Below are 10,318 nucleotides of genomic sequence, written 5' to 3'. Positions count from 1 at the left end.
GATCTACCGGCGGAGAAGACCAATCCACAATATAAAAATAATTGCTGGTTTCAGATCTTCCAATTTACTTTGCGCTTAGCTACCATCTGTTATATTTTTCTTTTTGTGCTCTTATAAAGAAGAAAACTCCACATTACTACAATATCAACAACCGTACACAAAATAGACTGGCTTTGAAGCTGTGACCACGCACCGCACTTTTCTGCATTTAGCACATGTAGTATTGGGCAACACGTTTGAGCTAAATGATTAGGTTTTCGGTCAAAGCACTGTGACAGGCGGGAGAAACTCGTTGTCATGCCCGGTCGAAACAATACCATCTGAAATCTTATTTACTTATATTCATTTTTGAAAAATCACTATAACCGTTTATACATTTGCTTCGTTTGAGTTATATTCTAGCTTGCCTCGTCAATCTCAAAAATCTATTCTCTTTTCGGGAGACGGCCTTCGTGAAAAACGACGCAACATGACAGTAAAACATCCAGCAAGGCTCTATCCAATGATTGGCGAAATAGTGCGCTGAGAGCGTGTCGACTAGCGTGGGAGTGAAAGTTGAATTATGATAGTTGTCAGCTTGTTTTGCCTCTAGCACGAGCGAGTAGTGTTAGCAATGACATTGGTGCAAAAATGGTCAGCTCAGTCTGCGATTTGTTCATGTGATCTCCGCATTGAACGTCGCAGTTGTCACTTCTGTACTTCTGTGAGTACTACTGTGACATTATCAGCCCAGTGGGCTGGGAAGGCTCGATGGTAGCTCACCTTGAGGAGTATTAGGTAACAATTATTAATATACATACTTTGCGATGATGAAAAAGATGCAGAAACACCACTGGTGTTGTCTAACTATTCATAAACAGGCCCCCAAATTTCAATTGGCCCACCCCCAAACATTAGATAGGCCCACCCCCAAATTTCAAGTTGGCACACCCTTAAATTAAAATTGGCCCACCCCCCGATTTTAAGTCGGCCACGCCCGATTTTTTTTCGCCCAGCCTTAAACTTGGAGTTGGCCCATCCCCAATTTCAACTGGGCCACCCCTAATTTTCAAGTTGGTCCATCCACGAATTTTCATAAATCGTTCCCCAAAATTCCAGTCGACGCACCCCAAAATTTAGGTTGGCCCACCCCCATATCGCCCCCAAGTTCAGATTGAGCGACCCCGAGATTGCCCCCAGATTTAGGTAGGACCAACCCCATATCACCCCCAAATACAGATTGGCCCGCCTCCACAACACCGCCAAATTTATATTGGCCCACTCCAATACCACCTGCAAATCTAGGTTGACCCACCCCCATATCAGCCCCAAACTAATGCTGGCCCACCCCTCGATCACCTCAAATTTAGGATGGCCCACCGCAAATCATACCCCAATATAGGTTAGTCCACCCATCACCTACCCCCCCCCCCCCCAATTCAGCTTGGCCCAGCCAAACATCACCCCCATGGTTAGGTTAGCGCGTCCCCATGTTACCTTCAAATTTAGGTTCGCCAACCCCCATATCATCCTCAAATCCAGGTTGGCCCACCCCCCTATCAGCCCCAAACTTAGCCTGGCCCACCCGTCTATCACCTCAAATTTAGGATGGCCCACCGCAAATCACTCCCAAATTTAGGTTAGCCCCCCTACCCCCCCCCCCTCCATTCAGCTTGGCCCAGCCCCGTATCACGCCCATGGTTAGGGTGGCCCACCCCCCATATCACCCCCAAATTTAGGTTCTCCCACCCCCATATCATTCCCAAATCCAGGCTGACCCACCTCCATATTCCCCCAAACTTAGGCTTACCCACCCCTATATCACCTCAAACTTAGGTTGGGCCACCCCCATATCAGCCTCAAATTCAGCTTCGCTTACTACCATTTCACCCCAAATTTAGGTAGGGCCACTCCCATATCACTGCTAAATTCACCTTGGCCCAAATTTATGCTGATGCCACTTCCAATTTCAAGTTGGTCACCCCAACACTTTATATGACGACCTATATATTTATATGGGAAATGCGTCAAGCTTTTGGCGTTACAGGCACGATATTGCACGATTTTGCTACCAAATTGCAGGGGTACTCGACAAAGAATGCTGCCCATTAAAAGCAAATGCACCGAACGAAGGACATTTACTCAAATGGTTTTTTACGGCCACACCTACGGATTGATACCACTTGGCTGTAGGGAACACATTAACAGTAGCTACTAATCCAGACGCTGCACATCTCCTAGTTGGAACATTTCTTATTTGGATGAATATTTAGAAATAATTAACGTTCTGGCAGCGACTCAGCCTAGCAGACCCTTTGTTCCACAGGAATGTTGCATAGGCATGGCACTGGCGACCGGGTAACATTGTGGCACAGCTGGACGTCATTCGCTCGGAGTGTGTGCCATTAAGGACAGCCGAAAGTCGAAGAAAACGGACCTTCCAGAAGAACGCAATAAGAATAGCCATCTTGTTCTTGCAGGTTCCACGCTACAAAGCACGAAAGTTTTTTTTTTCGTAACACAAAGCCATGCGCAAGCTTCTAGTTATGTATTCTAATGAATAAAACCTTCATAAAAGCGATGAATTAACAAATGAACACGATACTGCTACGTTTTATGAAGGAAAAACAGAAAGCATAATATTTCAAGAGCACCACTGGAAAACCAGAACCGAAAGCAATTCTTGAGTTTTGTGTTTATGCCATTTGGTAGGAGACTATAATCCCTATGCGGCTTTCAAATAATGCGCTGCTGAGAAACCAAAACCGAAACCGAAAGCAAATCTTGGGTTTTGTGATTCTGCCATCTAGTGACAGACTACAAAACTAGGTCGTATGCTGCTTAAAAAAAAAGAAAACCGCTGTGAAGGGGGAATCGAACCGCGGCCGCCGTGATGCGGGACGAAAGGTGCTCGGTATTCTACCACTCGGCCACGGTTACCGAGGCTTCGCCGAGGGGTACGCTCATGTTGTTATAGATACCAAGGCAATTTTCACGACAGTGTTACAAAAATCGCTTTCGGGAACAGTCTTACGCCATATGTGGAGAGTCGAGAGAGGCATCAATCGAAAGCTGAGTCTCCGGACTACTTACGCTCCACTGCGTATTACGATAGACTGGATAGTTTTATTACAGTCATCATTCTTGCCTCAAAAATCGAGCACAAATTTTCGTCGTTTCCATAGGCTTCCATTGCTAAAACTTTAACTGCTGTGGGAACAAAATTTTTACGTGCCATAGAGTGATCACTGCATTTGGCTCGTGTGGACTGTCTTCCAGAACACGTTTGTCACCTGCGTTTTTCAATAATCGGCCTGCAGCTTTTGTTATTCGCGAAAAACCCGCTCGTTCCATTGAAAACGCGCTAGCTTCGTGCCGGGCCCGCTTGGGGCGCTAGTTGGTACGTGTCCAGAAAAGCTGGATATGGGTGGTTATCGGCATCTCCTGGGATGTGAAGGCCAGTTTTCACATCGATTCAGTGCCCGCACGATTAACTCGACATGCGTTCAGTTGTCACCATATATTACAACGGTCACGCGCATCGCTATTGCTTCGTTAGTTCAGCCTTTGTTTAGACTGATCCAGAGACTAGGAAAGGGATTCGGTTCGTAGTCGGCTGGTCCGTACGCTAGTGGAACGAACTGCGGCCGGAGAAAACGCCAGTGACGTTTAACTTTTCCTTTTGCTTCAATATTTCCTGGAGTAACGGCTCACCGCGACGCTGACATATCCTCAGAACCATATACCCGTGATATAGGTTAGATAAGATGCAAAATAAAATTATGCGAAACAGCGTCCATGATCAAAACCTGCAATAACCGTTAAACCCATAAGGAAATTGAAGTCGAAGGTTCGACGGAAGCCCGTCTGGTCAGCATGAAGCATGAAGCAATAAAACGAAGGACACCGACCAAAAGAAGTACTAAAAAGGAATAAATCTAAAAGACGCTTCGGCTTCCCTACGGAAGCCTTGTTCACAATGGGTTGAAGGAAAGTTCATATATATATATATTGGGGTGGATGATGATGAGGAGAAGAGAGAACGAGCGAATGCCTATTCACATTAGACAACAATCCTAATAAAGTCGCTTGTCTAGTCACGTGTCACGCAGAAACTCCAACAACGCTTACGTTTCCTGAGTTACAGTTCGGTATCAGGCCATGGGCAGAGAATAGCGTCCTCCGAAAGTGGTCGCCTGCCAACGCTGGCTAGAAAACTGTCCAGCGACCGTCCCTCTGGCATATGTGCCGGGAAATTACAAAATATGTGTTTCAGTGCTTCAGGCGTATGACAGTGTCCACAAGCGGGGCCATTTGACCGGCCGACGAGGTGTGCGTAGCGGCGAGTCAAAGCAACCCCCAGCCGAATCCTGCGTATCGATGACACTTGGCTCCGCGTAGCCTTCGGGGGCTTACGGAATTTGCAATTTGGGTCGATTGCATGCAGGCGCCTGTGGGTGTTGTTTGGCATGAGAAAAAGCGAGAAATAGAGGAGAGGAAAGGCAGGGAGGTGAACCTGATGCACGTCCGGTTTACTACCCCGCACTAAGTGAATGAGGTATTTACCCCAACAAAAGAGAGAGGAGAGAGAGGGCACAGTTTCGCGCACATTTGAACGTACGGACCGAGTCTATATATGGTCACTAAGATCTGTCGAGTTGAGGTACAGCAATAACGCTTTCCTAGGTTTCTGTACCATCGATATGCAGGATCAAGGATCTTCATTTACGAAAATGGTCTAGAGTCCAACCGGTTCAATGCTGTTCGGAAAAGTTCACGCTCGACGTCGTACCGCGGGGACAGAGACACAAAATGTGTTTAGTAGTTTCTGTTGTTCCTTGTATTTTGTAAGGTCCTGCATGAGTGCCTTGAATGTCGGGTCGTCGAGCAGGCAATCCGCACTTCATCAGAAGTAGCGAGCGCTGATCTTATCTAAACCCGCCGTGGTTGCTCAGTGGCTATGGTGTTAGGCTGCTGAGCACGAGGTCGCGGGATCGAATCCCGGCCACGGCGGCCGCATTTCGATGGGGGCGAAATGTGAAAGCACCCGTGTGCTTAGATTTAGGTGCACGTTAAAGAACCCCAGGTGGTCGAAATTTCCGGAGTCCTCCACTACGGTGTGCCTCATAATCAGAAAGTGGTTTTGGCACGTAAAACCCCATAATTCAATTCTGATCTTATCTAGCTGTCAGGGAGTTCATTGCCAGTCACGCCACAGGGACCGAGCACCCATTGAAATGGGACGATATGGTCACTTCGCTGGGCACTGTCACGAAGGTCCGCGATTTATAACACGAGGACGTGGTATACAGCGTCATTCGAAAAGCATTCTAGCGCCTGCAACGCTGATCTGGCGTCGCGGAACACCGTCTATTTCTATTGTGTATGAACTGCGTTTGAACGGAAATGAGGTCGCAGGTTCGATCTCGGCCGCAGCGGCTCCATTCCGTTGGCGGCGGGATGCAAAAAACGCTCGTGTACTGTGCAGTGGATGCACGTTACAGAAACCTGGGTGGTCAAATTTAATTCCGAGTCTCCCACTACGGCGTGCCTCATAATGAGATAGTGGTTCTGGCATGTAAAACCCCAGAATATATTTTTTTTTCTGTTTCGTTATTGTTTATATTATGGTGTTCCAGACCTTGTGACATTTCAGTTCTTTCTCATTTACGAGCTTCTCAATTGATCTGACATCCAATCTTTAACTCTTTCATTACCACGCCTATCCAAATGGATCACCAGTAATTGATGATTTTGAGCAGACTTCAGCATGTTGACACCGTTTCTCAGATACATACGCATATCCAGTAAGTACCCAGGAAAAGAGATTTCAGGATCACGCGCGGAATTCGCAAATCTGTTCGTTTGCATGTCCTCTATGCCCTTGACTTCACTAATATGTCATATTAGCCTTATTAGCCATATTACATATTAACCTTCGCTAATATGTCCAGCCTCGGGATTGGCTGGAATTAGTTCTTACGAACAAATCTATCGTGAGATCTTTCTGTGAATACGGGCCCAGGGGCCGAGTTCACAAAACATTTTGTTGGTAAATGCGCTTTGCCATAGGTCAGCCTTTATCACTAGACTGTCTGACGCCTGCTCTTACAAACAGTTCTAGCATGAGAGCTTTTTCGCCCATATTCACAAAAAGCTCTTATGGTAAAATGTTTAAGAAGAATAAATTCCAGAAAATCATGATGCCGACATAATATTAGTGATGAAGGCCGACCAATGTGATTTTTGACGTAACTTAGGCAAATTACAGCGCATCAATATAGGATTTTAGTGATTAAGTCAGAGGACATTACATTGTCCCACAACCTCGCAGCGCCGGAGTATGATAATTGGAAGAAAACGTTGTCAGTTGTTCGGGTCTTTAAGCTTAGGTTTAGACTGTTAGCGGTTTTGTTCTTCTTAGGCACTCTTTAAAAGGTCTATCGCACGTTCAACAAGCAGAACTGGTCATTTTTATTATGTATAGGACAGTTTCAATTTCCGAGAGGCACCAACTTTGGGCAGTTGTTATTCAGATTAGAGCTCGTTCTGCAGAGTGTTGGACCTCGAAATGAGAAGATCTCGAAAACGTTCTTGCTCTAGATCCAGTACTACAACTTCAACGTCAACCTAGGAAGATGGAGAAGGCAAACTGCAAGCTGTGGTAACTGGCGCTCCAAGCCAGGCAAAGAAATGCTGGCTCTCCCGTAATCGAGAGTAGGTGTAAGCACGCTACCGGCAAAGCAGATTGGTTGGAGTAGTTACGGCGGTTACTCACAACCATCTCACAATCGTCACAAGCCACACGCTGCCGGCCTGGTCACGAAGCGTGGCGCCATCTCTCGAAGGCGGTGCCCGAAACCAGCGCCGCGGAACACACGGACCGCGCGCGTTGAAAAGTGCGCAGGCAATGTCTCAGCGAAAAAAGATGATAATCAAGTGCATGGTGCACTGTATCTGCCTTTTGAACGTCGCCTGTTGGAAATGACAAATAAAACTTCAGCGTACTAGAAGTTACAGCTTGAGTGATATTGGGAACAAACATTAGGAAGAACCCGGAAACAATATTTTTTTTAAACTTGTTTGGGCAGTAACTAGCGTAGGTAATGCAGTCCTGTACAAAGGGTTGGGGGCCAGAGACTATATTTTCTTCAGCTTAGAAAGGTCGCCCGGATGACCTTGTTTTGTTCTCGCAACGATGCCCGGATGTTCTTTGTCTGAGTGACCTCATAACGGCTCTGGCTTTTGGCTCGAGGTCACTTCAAGCTCGCCGACAACGTAAGCTAAACGTATTTCATGGTTAAAACCAACGCTTGCTGCCAGAAATGCACCGTCTTGCTTTGCCAAACGAAATCAAGGAACTGTTTCCCTGCATGCAGGGGCGTACCTGGGGATAGGGGGCACACCGGGCGCGTGCCTCCTCTTGGAGCTTCCCGGTTGAGATCCACCGGAGTGACCACATTTAGGCCAACATTTCCCGAAGAGCTATTTGTACCTGCAAGGCTGTTTGTGCAACTATTCTAATCGTGGCAGGATTTGATAAAGCATTCGATCCCCATTTCTCGTTGAAATTAGTTTAACAGTCATGCAGTGAAGTTCCTTGCTTCAGAAACTTGTGCTAGCCTGACATCTTGACACTCTAGATTAAAGCCCCAAAGTAGGGAGATGCCACATCTGAGGCATCTGAGTTCAATTGCATTCTCCCTTTCAGAGCTATCTAGAATTCCTTATACAGGAGGCAAAATAGTTACCTTGCGTAGTCACTGTTTCGTTAAACTTGACGCTGCTGATATTACCAGAATATATATATATATATATATATATATATATATATATATATAATATACCAAATCATAAGCAGCCAACACACATCCGCCAACATGCTGGCTGAAGGCATCTGGCAACATTGATGCCTTCGAGTAGCACGTGTGGGTTTATTGACCAGTTGCCTTCACCCAGAAAGATCGTGTACTCGTGACACCTCCGAATGAAAGGATATTGTACATCCGCCACCAAGGTTTGTGAGTGGTGGCGCTGGGTAACACTCCCAGGGTTAGTTCTAGCAGTACCCAAGAAATACCCTAACCCATACCCATAAATACCCAAGAAACTGGATCGGAAAACGGTGCCGCGGTAGCACAATTGGTAGAGCGTTGCACGCGTAATGCGAAGACATGGGATCGCTCCCCACCTACGGCAAGTTGTTTTGCATCCACTTTTATTTCCAATAATTTATCCTTTCTTTAATTCAATTCGTAAGTACAAGTAATTTCCCCTATGTTGTACTTGGTGTCATTGTTTGTTGGCTTCTTTTCATTTCATTAAATAAAAATCGGGCCCCTCGGTTAACCCCCTTTCTTCTCGTTGATATATATCCACTTAATAGCTCTGCTGACGTTTTGCCTTCTAACTGTCTAAACAGCTATAGTTTCTACGCGTAGGGGTACCGCAAAAGATTAGTCTTGGCAAAAAGCTATTCATGACTCGAGGAGTCACCGTTGCGTTTAATACGCAGGCAAATAAGCGAATGGTGAGTTCACATGGCTGAATATGCGGGCGCTCTTGCGGCCGTGTTTGTCCATTCTAAATAAACGCTCTGCTTGCGTGTAGTCCTCGAAGTGACGTTATCGGTACGAAACATCGCACGGCACGCGCTTCCCGTACTTCCTCGTCACTGGCCCAGCTCTAGCAGAAGACGTGCGCGCCTCGAGCCATCGTCGCACCGGAAGGCCGAGGGCACACACATTTCAATGAGTTCACAAGCCGTGCATGGTAGGTCGGTGGTTCCGGCGTTCTGGTGCTGAGCACGAGGTCGCGGGTTCAATTCCCCTGCCGTGGCGGCCGCATTTTAATGAGGACCAAGTGCAAGGACGCTCCGTGCATATGGATCTAGGTATTCAAAATTAATCCGCAATCTCCCGCTACGGCGTCTCTCATAGCCGGCTTTAGCTTTGGGACGTTAAGTCTAATCAATCAATCAATTGAATACTGAACGCAAACGACGATTAGCGTCATCAGTATTTCTTTCCGCAGGGTTTACAGCGGTAGCGTTGGCCTTCCCAGGCGTGGTCAAAGTCGCGTAGACCGTCTGATAACCAAAAGGTGTTACCGGCTCCGCCACACCATCCGCCGACTGTAGTATAGCCCGTACACCGCTGTCATCGCAGTCCAGTTGGGTTCGGCCACTCAATATATCGGCGCAACGATATTGCGTGCAGTTTAGCACTCGCTGAAGGACAACGGGATGCTATTTGAACGCATTTCCCCATCTCGCTGCAATCCCGAAAGCAATGCTGGCCTCGAGCGGACAAAAAAAGAAAAGAAAAAGAAGAAAAAAAGTTGTGAAAAGAGTGAAACAGCTGCAGCTCCGAAGTGTTGAAAACGCAGGCGTGTATGTGCAGCGTGATCGCGCGCCTCATAGGCGGGCTATCGCGAATGCCCTCGCTCTGCGCGATTTCAGCTCATCCTGCGCACCGTCTGCAGACGTTTACTCAAGGACGACCTGCAGAAGCCCGGCCTGCGTCGAGAGTGGTGCTTCGCTCGACCCGAAAAAAAGAAAAACGGAAAAATCTAAAAGCAGCGAACGGATTCCCCATCACGTGCTCTATACAGGGGAGAATCGACGGCGAGGGCGCCTCACCGAGAACGGGAAAACGGGGGCCTGACGTCACTCTAACGGCATCGGCAGAACGAAAACATCCGACTTGGCCCCTCTCGCTCGGACGCTGGGCAACATCCAAGTTTCGCAACGCGCGCTCTCGAGCAGAGGGCACAAGTGTTGGCCCCGCCGCGCGCGCGCCAACTCCGACAAGGGATGCGCCGCAATGGACAGCGGAGATAGGTCGCCTCCGGGAGCTCGTGCGCCAACAATTATAGGCGAGCGGCTTCTAGATGAAGGCCGGCTGCTGCCTTGCATGCTAAATACAAGTGGACGCTGCCGCTGTTTTAGCAGGGGGAGCGTAGAAACGAAAGCGATACCTCCGTCAAGCCCCCCAACTTCCGCGTGAAAGCTCCGTGGCTATATCGAATTGTCATTTCAAGCTAGACCCGTGCCTTAACCAGTCGTCCAAATATGGCGGCGCGCCACTGCCCTTGTAGTACTGGAACTTTTAGTGGTTGTACGCATTCCGCGGGAGCCTCCCAACCAGTCGGAAACGTAGTTTCTTTTTTAGTCTTTGACCGGAGATGGTTCTGGACGACGTTTACTTCGCTATACGTTCTGGACAACGTAGCGTCTGCACTGCCCACATCGTTTCTTTCCGCCCCTATTCCGCTCAAAGACACATGATGCACTAAATGACTCAACAGTAAGCGATTCTGAACGTATAATCTTTCTTGT

The sequence above is a fragment of the Dermacentor albipictus genome, chromosome 1 (assembly GCF_038994185.2).
Source record: "Dermacentor albipictus isolate Rhodes 1998 colony chromosome 1, USDA_Dalb.pri_finalv2, whole genome shotgun sequence".
In the NCBI taxonomy this organism is placed as follows: domain Eukaryota; kingdom Metazoa; phylum Arthropoda; class Arachnida; order Ixodida; family Ixodidae; genus Dermacentor; species Dermacentor albipictus.
This window is presented reverse-complemented; position numbering follows the sequence as displayed.